The following is an 11,055-nucleotide window of genomic DNA, read 5'->3' on the forward strand; positions in this document are numbered from 1 at the left end:
TGTATCATCGTCACAATATGACTTCTTGGAAAACATCAAACGTTTGATATTTTGATTCCATTGTAGAACACATATTTTGTTCATTCTCCTAGCAAAAAGGCATGTGTTTTTGTGTTCAGAATGACCTAAAAGTCTGTATGCCTGGTGCCCAGAGTTTCCTGTGCAAACATTTACAACTTCAGCAAGTACTGTATATGATGTCTAGTGTTCAGATTTAAAACACTTTAAAGAACCAAACAAGTGTTATTTACTCAACTTTGTGTGTTCAAAAGACTCCAGTGAGAGTTGGACACCAAAGCAGGACATTTTCCCCTTGTTTTCAGTCACTATTCATTTTCAAATTGCTCAAAAATGCAGATTCATTCACAAATATAACAGCACTATGGACGAAACATGATTGAGACACAGAAACATGAAGGTTTAAACCTTTGTCATGGAAATTTCAAAAAACAATTTTGTTAACAATTTCATATTCCTCAAAAATTAACGTGGCTATTCAATTTGAATTTGAGATCAAACTGTGAGCATTTTTATTCATAAAGGTCACACTTTAGCCATATTGTTCTGTAGTTTTAAATATGTTCAGTACAAAATGCTTTGTGCTTGTTGCATAATCTGTGTAAAGAATATTTGTTTGATTATGTGTTTTGCATTATTTCAATATCTTTTTTTAAATAAGGCATTTGGCTTTGGGTATATGCATATAATGTACAATAAAATTGTTTCAAAGTAAAGTAAAATGATATTACAGGTGGCCTCTTTGCTTGCACCAAATGGAAAGTTTTTTAGCAGCAGCGGCAAACCTGTAGGACTTTCTTCTGCGATGATGCTGGATTAACCTACTGTTAAACATGTTCCTCTTTCCCTTATATTCCCAGTGTGTTGTTCATGACAGCCAGTAGTTTAGACATCATTCTCTGCCAGAATATGTGTGCTACACACCACAAAACTGTTCACCAGACCTCTGTACTCCACCTCCTGCCATAAATTTCATCTCATCTCTCTTTCCCCCATTCAGTGCACTATGTAGCATCCGGTATATAGGGAACAGTGAACGAGTGAGTAGTTTTCAGTGAATAGACTCAACCAAGGTTTTTTGGGGTTTGCCTACTATGTCCAGTTAACATGATTCTTTGTCTTAGTCTATCATATCTGATAGCTGATGAAAGCTCTCTGTGATCATCAAAGAAGGCACTGCCTTCACCTTTCCTGCCCCTCACTGTCTCTTCAGACTCTGGGATTTACAATGTGACAGCAGTGGGCGAGCGCTTCCAGGGAAGAGCCCAGTTTTCAAAGGCTGGGGTGAGATAAGCAGGTCAGCAAAGGGAGGAACGAGGCATCCTCCCGACTGATTTCAGCTATGTAATGACTGGATGGAATAAAGTTGACGTAGATGGACGTGGCTGTAATGATGCTGATGTCTGGAGTAACTAAGACACGGTCAGATATTATGTTTCCTCTCTTGCTTCAACAGGTGGAGGCAATGAATAAACAAAGATTAATATTTGCCACAACATAGGCTTAACATGCTGTATTAGAGCATTTCTCTTTAAATGCAAATGAGCTGCTGCTCCCCGCCCCTTTTCCAGAATAGAGCTGTGCCATTACAGCTCGTACCTGCTATAAACCATCTGTTTTGGTTCTGATTATTATTATAACTTCTGATATATGGATTTATGAGTGCACACGTACAGAAAGCGGCTGTCACAGCATGTGAGAACTAAACAGAGTTTTCATTCACACACAAGTTTACGTTAAAATCATGCAAGTCTATTTTGTCTGTGAAGGTAAACAGTTGGGAAATAAATTGCATGTTTATTTTAGATCGGTGTGGCAGCAACAATATACAGTCAATAAATCAATAAATCCACTGCTCTGTTGTCTCCTCGGAGGCTGGGACTCTAAACAGTGTTCTGTGCTCGTCTGTGCAGTCAAAGCAGAACAGTTAGCATGTTTTGCTCAGACTTTCACCATGGCATTAGAACTGGTACGTTAGAATGATGACACCGTGAGTGAAAACTTACAGATTAAGGGGCGGTAATATTATAATGAGATCCCTTTGCCACATCACTAGGGATGCGCTCGTTTCTTCAGACGCTTGCAGAAAAAGGCTTAGCAAAACAAAGTTACTGGGTTAATCTTTTTCATGTTTTCTTGGTTGGTAGATGCACCAGGGAGCTGATTATAGCACTTAAAACCTGGAAAAGTCAGATTTTCATGTATCACCTTTAGTGTTAAAAGTAATGCAAGTTCCATAATTAGATTACTTTTTTTACAAGTGAATAGTAAAGTAATGCATTTTTTTTTAAATGGGAGAGAGGATCAGGAAAGGTCCTTCAGCCGGATTCGAACTCAACGTACACCTGTAACACAATGGCGTTATATGTCTATGAGTTATATTAGCCTTTTTCAATTCCTTCAGCCTGAGGGAATGAAAGGGCTTTTACATTTGCCAAAGTTAGAACATTTTATATTAAAAAACAAACAAGCAAGCCCAGCCTAAAAGAGAAAAAGTAACTCAACATTACTTTCCATAAAAAGTAACAATGTAACAAAATGTTTTACTTTTTTGTATTACTTGTAAAAGTAACTTTCCCCAAATGTGTTCAATTGCAACACAGAATAACACACTGCAAATTCATTCAAACTCAATTATCGACTCACTGTAAAATGAAACTTCAGTACTTTGGACTTTGGACTTCAGTATTAATTGCAGGCTAATGATAATATGTTTTCTTTCTTCTTAAGTAACCATTTTATTTCCCCGTCTTTATTTTTGTGTAATTAGTGATACAACTGTACGTTATGCCTTGAATATTCGTCTTGTCTGAACTTCATCTAGGTTCAAAGGCGTTTGTTTTTCTTCATGGAAGCTCTGCGTTTAAATAGCTAATAAAATATTTCAACTAGAATCAATATTTTGTGTCTAAGTATTTACTTATGAGTCAAGTAGCCTTGTAATAAATGGGATAATGTACATCCAGCCATTTGTTATCACAAAATAAAATAAACCTCTTCAGGTCTGGGTTTGCTCTGTGATAACAACTGGCTGGATGTACAGTCCTTTGCAAAACACATTCTACTAGAACAAGAAGTGCAAGAACTCCCTTTCAGATTTGTGTGATATTTTCTCATCTGTTCCTTATTCACTCCACATTTTGCTCTTTACTCAGTGCTCTCCTATTGGCCTGAGATCTCTGGCTGGGTCAGGAGTGGCAAGAGCGAGACAGATCAAACACCTGAGAGCTACGACTGACTGCTACAGGTATGTCATTGTGCTCTGTCCTAACATTCTCCTCTGGAATTCAGAACGCTCATAGATTTAGCTCAACAACAAAAGGCAGCCTGTTGTCAGTGAGTCATCAAAAAGTTGACAGTTTGATTGCAAAAGCTGCACATTTGTATGCTGCAACAATGCCTAGCTAAACTAGACAGTAAGGAATTGTGATTTGTAACATTTGTTATTAAAGATGTGTGTTTCCTGAACACACACCCCTATCACACTGCTAGGTATGCCACCGGTCGAGTTCGAAGAAGTGCTGCTGTGTCAAAATGATGGGAATGCTAAAACAAACAGAAAGGTTTTTGGTAGCCATATACAGATGAATCAACATACAGACGATTTGGAGTTGTCCCTGCACATTAAATAAATATGTAATATATTGAACGCTGCTATGACCAAATTTTCAAACAATACTGACCTCTGGTGGTTTTTAATCTACAACCATTTATCCATGAAGCCAATCTAGGTTGCTACAAACAAGTAAGATTCAGTTTAGTTTGTGTTGACCTGGGTTTTATGCACCAAGAGAGTGGCTTGGTTTTTACCAGCGCTCAATGCCAGAGCTCCATGGCTAACCTGCTTTGTGTCTGCTTTTGTTCTGGGTAAGAGATCTCAAAGTGAAGTTGGTCCAACTGTAAGCACTGTGACACCTCTGATGTAATAAAGTCACTCCCTCAGGTTTTCTGTGAAGGTTAGTTCACAGTAAAAGAGTTTTAAAGACAAAATCTCCAATTTTTCATTGATAATTCATTCAAATTAGTTTGGTCCGATTCTCACTATTAACTATGACTTTTCTCCTTAATAAACTACTAATTTGATGCATATTAATAGTTAGTAACGTCATTTAGGGGGCCGGTTTAAGGAATCTAGAATGGTCATCCAGAATAAGATATTAACGTGCTTTATATGTAATAATAAGTGTTACCATTATGTTACATGATTTATACATTATTCCATATCCTTAATCCATTACAGTTATAATTTTACAATTAATATGCTTTAGTTGGAGACCGCATGTAATAAATAAGCTTAAAAAACTACATTTAAAATGTTAAATATTACTAAGCTAAATCAGCTAGCTCGCTTCCAGATATTGTTTCATTCATCTTTCTTTGATGCCACTGAAGTCAGATTTTAATTGCACATGCTCCAAATTTGATCATGAACTCAGGATCAAAGCCTGGAGGGCCACTGTCCAACTCTAAATAAACACACATGAACAAGCTAATTAAGGTCTTCAGGAGTGCTATAAAGTTACAGGCAGGTGAGTTTGATTGGCATTGGAGCTAAACTCTGCATGACAGTGAGCTGAATAGCCCCAATGCACAAGTGAACTGTTTTTATAGCTAACCAGGAAAGTGAAAGTGAGTATTCATATTTTAAAAGCAACTGCTACCGTAGGACTGGCTCTTTCCATTGCTATAACCTTGAAAAACTTAATCATTCTCTTAATGCTTTTGCCTGCTTGCAACATTTCATTTCTTCACGTAGCCTACGCCACAGACCTGGTCCCTTGAGATAGACCTGATCTGACATTTCTTCTCTCAAGCTGCACAGATGTACCAGGCAGTGAGTCAGCATCTTATGAAAAGGAATATGAAATATACCGCACGGCCGTTCCCCTGCTGTGAAGGAAAGTGAGGCTGAGTGGATTGATGGGGCGCTCGTCTCAGTGGCTGATATAAGACAGGAAGCGGACCACTTTCGGTTTTTAAGTCCTTCAGAGCTCTCTGCTCATCTGCTCTTGGAAAATCGATTTTCTTCCTGCTGTGAAGAGACAAGACTGGAATGTATTCATGTCATCTAGAGGAAATTATTACTTCAGCCTTATGAGTCACAAGAAGAAGAAGAAGAAAAAAGTGTTGTACAACATTTTAAAACAACTTAGAACTTTTTCCACTTTTTTCTTGAATCCATTCAACATGTACTATCCGATTTGATTTAGCTGTCCACTCCAGTATAAACTGTGTCACCTTCTAATGCAAGATATGTCTCCAGAAAACTGTCAGCGAGTGAAAATCGGGCCTAAAATCATGCAGTCTATACGCTGTATTATTGTCATGATCTTTCCTGTAAATGTAAGGGACTCTTTTAAGATTCCATTACAGTTACTCTCCCTAGAAAATATACTTTCTTATGTACTTTCTTGATGTTTAACAACAAATGTTGCACTCAGCCTGTTTGATACCCACACACAACTTTTAAAGTTTAACCTCGAATCACTTGATCTTATGACTGTTTACGAACTGGAAATATGCTTGGACTTCATCATGTTTACAGAATAAATAATATAAGGGGATAGTTCACCCTAAAATGTATTTATTTGTATAGCGCTTTTCACAATATAAATCGTTGCAAAGCAGCTTTACAGAAAATTAAGTTTCTACAATATATTTAATAGTAGCTTATTGGTGGTGACTGTCAGTTTATGTACATATGGCAGAAATGTACGGAAAAATCAATTAAAGAGGTAATCAAACAAACAATGAACACTATATATATGTTGCAATGGAACTAATAGCAAAATCTGGCAGTCTGGTAGTCCTGTATGTTGTTTCAGGGTTGGCATCATTTCTTCTCAGGTGTTCTGGATCCAGAAGCTTGTGTAAATCCTAGTTACAGAAACAGAGAAATGAACATAGACATAATTAGCGTAGCTGCTGTTTCAACCAAGTAAAATGCATTAGTTTAACCCAAGCTAAAGAATAATAATGTGCATTTGATCAGATATAACTTCAGTACAAGACTATGAGATGCATTATTTTAATGCTTGGCCAAAGAGATGGTCCAGTCTAGAGGTCATGAATGCATGAACTAGCTTTTCTGCATCAGAAACAGATAACATGTTTTGTAGCTTGGCAATGTTTCTAAGATGGAAGAATGCTGTTTTTTGTAACATGGGAAATATGATTTTCAAAAGACAAGTTGCTGTCTAATATAACACCCAGATTTTTGACTGTAGAGGAAGTAACAGTACATCCGTCTAGTTGCAGATTGTAATCTACAAGATTCTGTGTAGTGTTTTTTGGTCCAATAATTAATATCTCTGGCTTATCCGAATTTAATAGGAGAAAATCCATCCATCCAATCTTTTATATTTTTAACACACTCTGTTAGCTTAGATAATTTAGAAGTTTCATCTGGTCTCGTTGAGATATATAGTTGAGTACCATTATCATAACAACTGGAAACTAATCCCATATTTTCTAATAATATTACCAAGGACCAACATGTATATTGAAAATAACAGAGGACCTAGGACAGATCCTTGTGGCACTCCATATTTTACTGGTTATAATTGAGATGACTCTCCATTTAAATAGACAAAATGGTAGCCATAGTTTTCCATAGTATTTATTTTTATTATATCCATATATTCCATATTATGAAAATCAAAGGCTACCAACTCTTATATTAAGATTTTTCAACCACTAGATGTCACAAGGGAGCAGGGTTATTATAGTTAACTATTAAAATAAAATGTAAAAAAAATTAACACAAAACAGCCAAAACAAAACAGTTGTTCTAAACCTTTATACATTGTTTCTTCAGCACAAAAGGAGATGTTATGCAGAATGTCTAAATTCATGCTCTTTCCCATTCAACAAAAGCATATCGTGACCAAAGGCGATCAAGCTCTAAATACAACCATAAAAGTTTTGTGCTTGTGATATGTGACTGAAAATGTATCTCATTGCTCAATAAAAATCCTGCTCTCTGCTGTAGCTCTCACATTTGCTTCTATTGTTTTAAAAGAGCAGTGTGAACAACATCCTTCAGAACATTCCCTTTAGTGTTCCACAGGTTAGAAATTTGGAACGACACAAGTGTTTTTAATTCATAATGTTTTTCCTTATGTGTGATCTCTTTTAACATCCACATTAATATCCACCATATTTTCTGTTTCAAATAATGCTGGACTGAAAACGAAGACCTGCTATATGAGGTAGAAGGTGGTGAACAGGACTTGGAAGGAGGAAGGTTGGATGACGTGCAGCTAATGTGGAGGTCTGGCCCACCCAGTGCACTTACTCTCCTGGATACCACCTTGACTTTGCATTTCTCCTCATGACATAATGGTCTAGTTGAGGTCAGAAAAGGCACGTGAAAACACCATGATGTTGACACAAGGTAACTCTGTTCCCCACAGAAAAAGTGAAAGATGGGCAAAAACGATTGAGGGTGAGATATTGGGCATATAAAAAAAAGCTGTGAAACCAGGGAAAATATGAAAAGATTTTTAATTTAGTATTGTGCAGAGGTCTTTTTTAGGTTTTTTTCTTTTTCTCTCGGCACCAACAAATGACAAATGTAATTTCCCTGACATTATTTATTGTGTTTTGTGGTAGAAATTACTTTTTCAACATTTTTAGAACTAAAATAGCTGTCTTTTCCTTTGTGAAAGCTAATTTAATAGTTAGCATGACATTTTCTCACATAATATATTCCAATTGGAAATAATGTGTGCTTTACTGACACCGTTTTTCTCCATGGATGCCAAATAGTTACTCAATTAAACATTGAAAAAATCATGACTTGAAAAAAAAAATGTTTTGTTGGATTTTAGGTCAGGGTAGATATTACATCACAGCTGAGACAGTCGGTTTTATTACACTTAATAATTCATTTATAATAATTCAAACTAAATAAAGTTTTAGCATGGTTTTAGCTGGGACATAAAGATTACTGTTGAAGAAACACCCAGTTATGCCTTAATGTTTTATATTCACCTTCAACCATGTTATGGTTTAACATTAACTAAGGTAATGTGCTCATGTATGTCTACAGTAGCTCTGCTTGAAGGGTCATGAATTGAGAAATCAAATTTTCCCTGATCTTTTGACCATAGGTCATTGTGCTATAAAAACATTAAGATGCAAGACTGCATGAAGAATTCTATCATGTGGTTGTTTAAGTTCAATAAAGTGCCTGATTATGTCAGTGGGGCATAATTGTTTATGTCACTACAGGACGCATGCTTTGCAAACTCACTTTTAGTGAAAGGAAAGGGACATAATGCGACAACACTTAAATAGACGTGTTAATTCTGAAGCCTGATCTGTGATAAATGACTTTTATGTAAAAGCTCATGAAGACTCATTTAATTTATGCATCAGCAAAATCAAGCCATTGACTGAACAGTCGTGTTCACATTTTTAGTAGCATAAAAAATAACTGATATTTAAATTGTGATTATATACAAAAGAATGCTCACTTTATAATCGCTGAGATGTCGATCACTATAGTTAGGCACAAGTTCTGCTCTCTTCCATTATAATCACTGAAACTGTCTATACTCCATATTAATCTCATATTTACATCGTTTTTGCACTTTGTTGTTTATAATGAGAGAAATAGTGAGTGTATGTGAGCACATGCTGAACAAAAATTTGGCCATTGCTCAAAAAAAAAAAAACAGTATTCAACGTTTTATTCGATGGAGTATATATTGTAAAAATCAGGACTTTTCCACAATTAGTTTATCCCAGTTATCATAAACAAAATGGTATTTCAAAAGTCCCATGTGTATAGTACTTATTTAATATGCAAAGATGTGCAATTGAAGTCTTAACCCCCTGGTCACACTTGTGATCTTCATGGTCAACATTTACTTTTTTCCACCAGTAAAATCAATATAATATATTTTTGTTCTATAATATTTTCTATTTTGTATTTTTAGATAATTTGCTGGTACTAATTAATTTTATGCAATAATTGTGATCAATTTATTCCCATTGAAAATATATATATTTCAATTAATGCAGTATTTTGTGTCAGTGCCTTTAAAATCCAAATTTTTGAAGCCTGATTGTTGCCATCTGGTGGGAGTAAAATAAGAAAAACATCTGCAATTTCATGGTTTAGCCCATAGATCCCTATATAGCTCTAAATAAAAGGCCCATAAAATCTCTCATTGTTTTTAGACAATACTTATTTTTATTAAGTTGTGGGTTTAGATATGTATTTAGACATACTCAAAGACAACTTTTTTTAAAGGTTTAGATTTTGTTTTTTATGTCGATTTGAAGCATTAGTTTTTATTATTATTATTATTATTACTAAAGTGAAACCTGAACACAGAGAAAGCATTTTATTACACAAAACATTAAAATGTAACAAAAATTAACAGGGACGTTTTATCAGAGCTTAATTATTCTGGGTCTGATCTGATTTAAGTTTTCTGACTTGTTTTGGCTATATGGGTATAGAGATATTAATTCATTTGAGTGTGTATAATCGTGTATATGTGTGTGAGTGGATGTGTCTGTTATGCACTCTTGATGTTTTAAAGTGTAACCCCTTCCTTGCTGTCCACTTTTTTTACTGCATTGTAGTAGTCTTGCTTTTTTTTTCACATATTTGCCGTGTTACCCCCCCTGTGTGTGTGTGTGTGTGTGTGTGTGTGTGTGTGTGTGTGTGTGTGTGTGTGTGTGTGTGTGTGTGTGTGTGTGTGTGTGTGTGTGTGTGTGTGTGTTTGTGTGTGTGTGAGTGTGTGTGTGTGTGTGTGTGTGTGTGTGTGTGTGTGTGTGTGTGTGTGTGTGTGTGTGTGTGTGTGAGTGGATGTGTTGGTTTTACACTCTTGATGTTTCACCCCGTCATTGGCGTGTTATTTTTTCTGCATTGTGGCAGATTTGTAGACTGTACACACAAAATTATTTTTGTTGATTTCCCGTTCATTTCCTAGGTCTGTCATTTTTGACAGAAGGCCACAAGTTTAACGAATGATGCCCTTCATTTTTTGGTGTTCACATTGCAAATGCCAAATGTCAAGAATTTTTAGAAAAACCTTATCATTATGAACTGGTCATGTTGAGTAAAGAGGAAAAAATCTGAAGGTTCACTGGGTTCATATTCACCTGGGGGCAATATTAATCATATTCCATTCTCATGGCTGGAATAATAGAGCTGACACTGTGCCCATATACTGTAACCCATGACTAAACAACACCTCACCCTGTTCAAGCTCTGTTAGCTGGACTCTGAAGCAGAACCTCAAACATTTTAGTCTGTTTCACCGGAGATGTTGTGGACCGGACTGCAGCTGACGTTGTTCATGTCATTTGAGTATGTTTTCAGTGCTGACTCTGACTGTGAGGTCACGATGATCACAACGGCTGGAAAAAACGCCTCGACTTCACACCTCTGCTGTCTCTTTTCCAGAAATAAAAAGTAAAAACACTCTGTATCATGCACAGTACATGCTTTGACAAAAATACTTCTGTCTGCATGTAAAAGTGTATGTTTATTATGACAAAAAATTTTTTACTTAATATAAATACTCTTGTAAATTGTACTTGTGGTATACTGGTATACTTAAAGTGTGATAAACTGGAACTCATTTTGTACTTAATGCACTTTAATTGTGCAGAAGTTGTGCTGAAGTCCAACTAAGGACATGCTGAAGTATATTTGATTGTGCTAAAGTGGAACTACTGCAAGTATACTTCATAGCTTGCATTAGCATTTAAAGACTGATATTATTATTTTTTTAAATCCTCATCAATAGTGATATTAAAACACATTTTAGGCTTGATATTAAGAAATTTGCATGGTGCACAAGTAGTACTGTTAATAAAGTTTAATTATACTTTTTATATCGGTAAGTCTCAAGCGATATGTCATGTTAATAGATATGAACTATAGTTGGTATAAATGCATTTTAAATATAGTACTTTTTCACTAGTTTGTCTTTTTTTTATGTCCTGCATGGCAACCTGTGTATCTTCAACATCAATAATCAGTCTTTACTAAATATGAATAATTCAAAGCTT

This window comes from Carassius carassius, chromosome 20 (genome assembly GCF_963082965.1).
Source record: "Carassius carassius chromosome 20, fCarCar2.1, whole genome shotgun sequence".
NCBI classification, from domain to species: domain Eukaryota; kingdom Metazoa; phylum Chordata; class Actinopteri; order Cypriniformes; family Cyprinidae; genus Carassius; species Carassius carassius.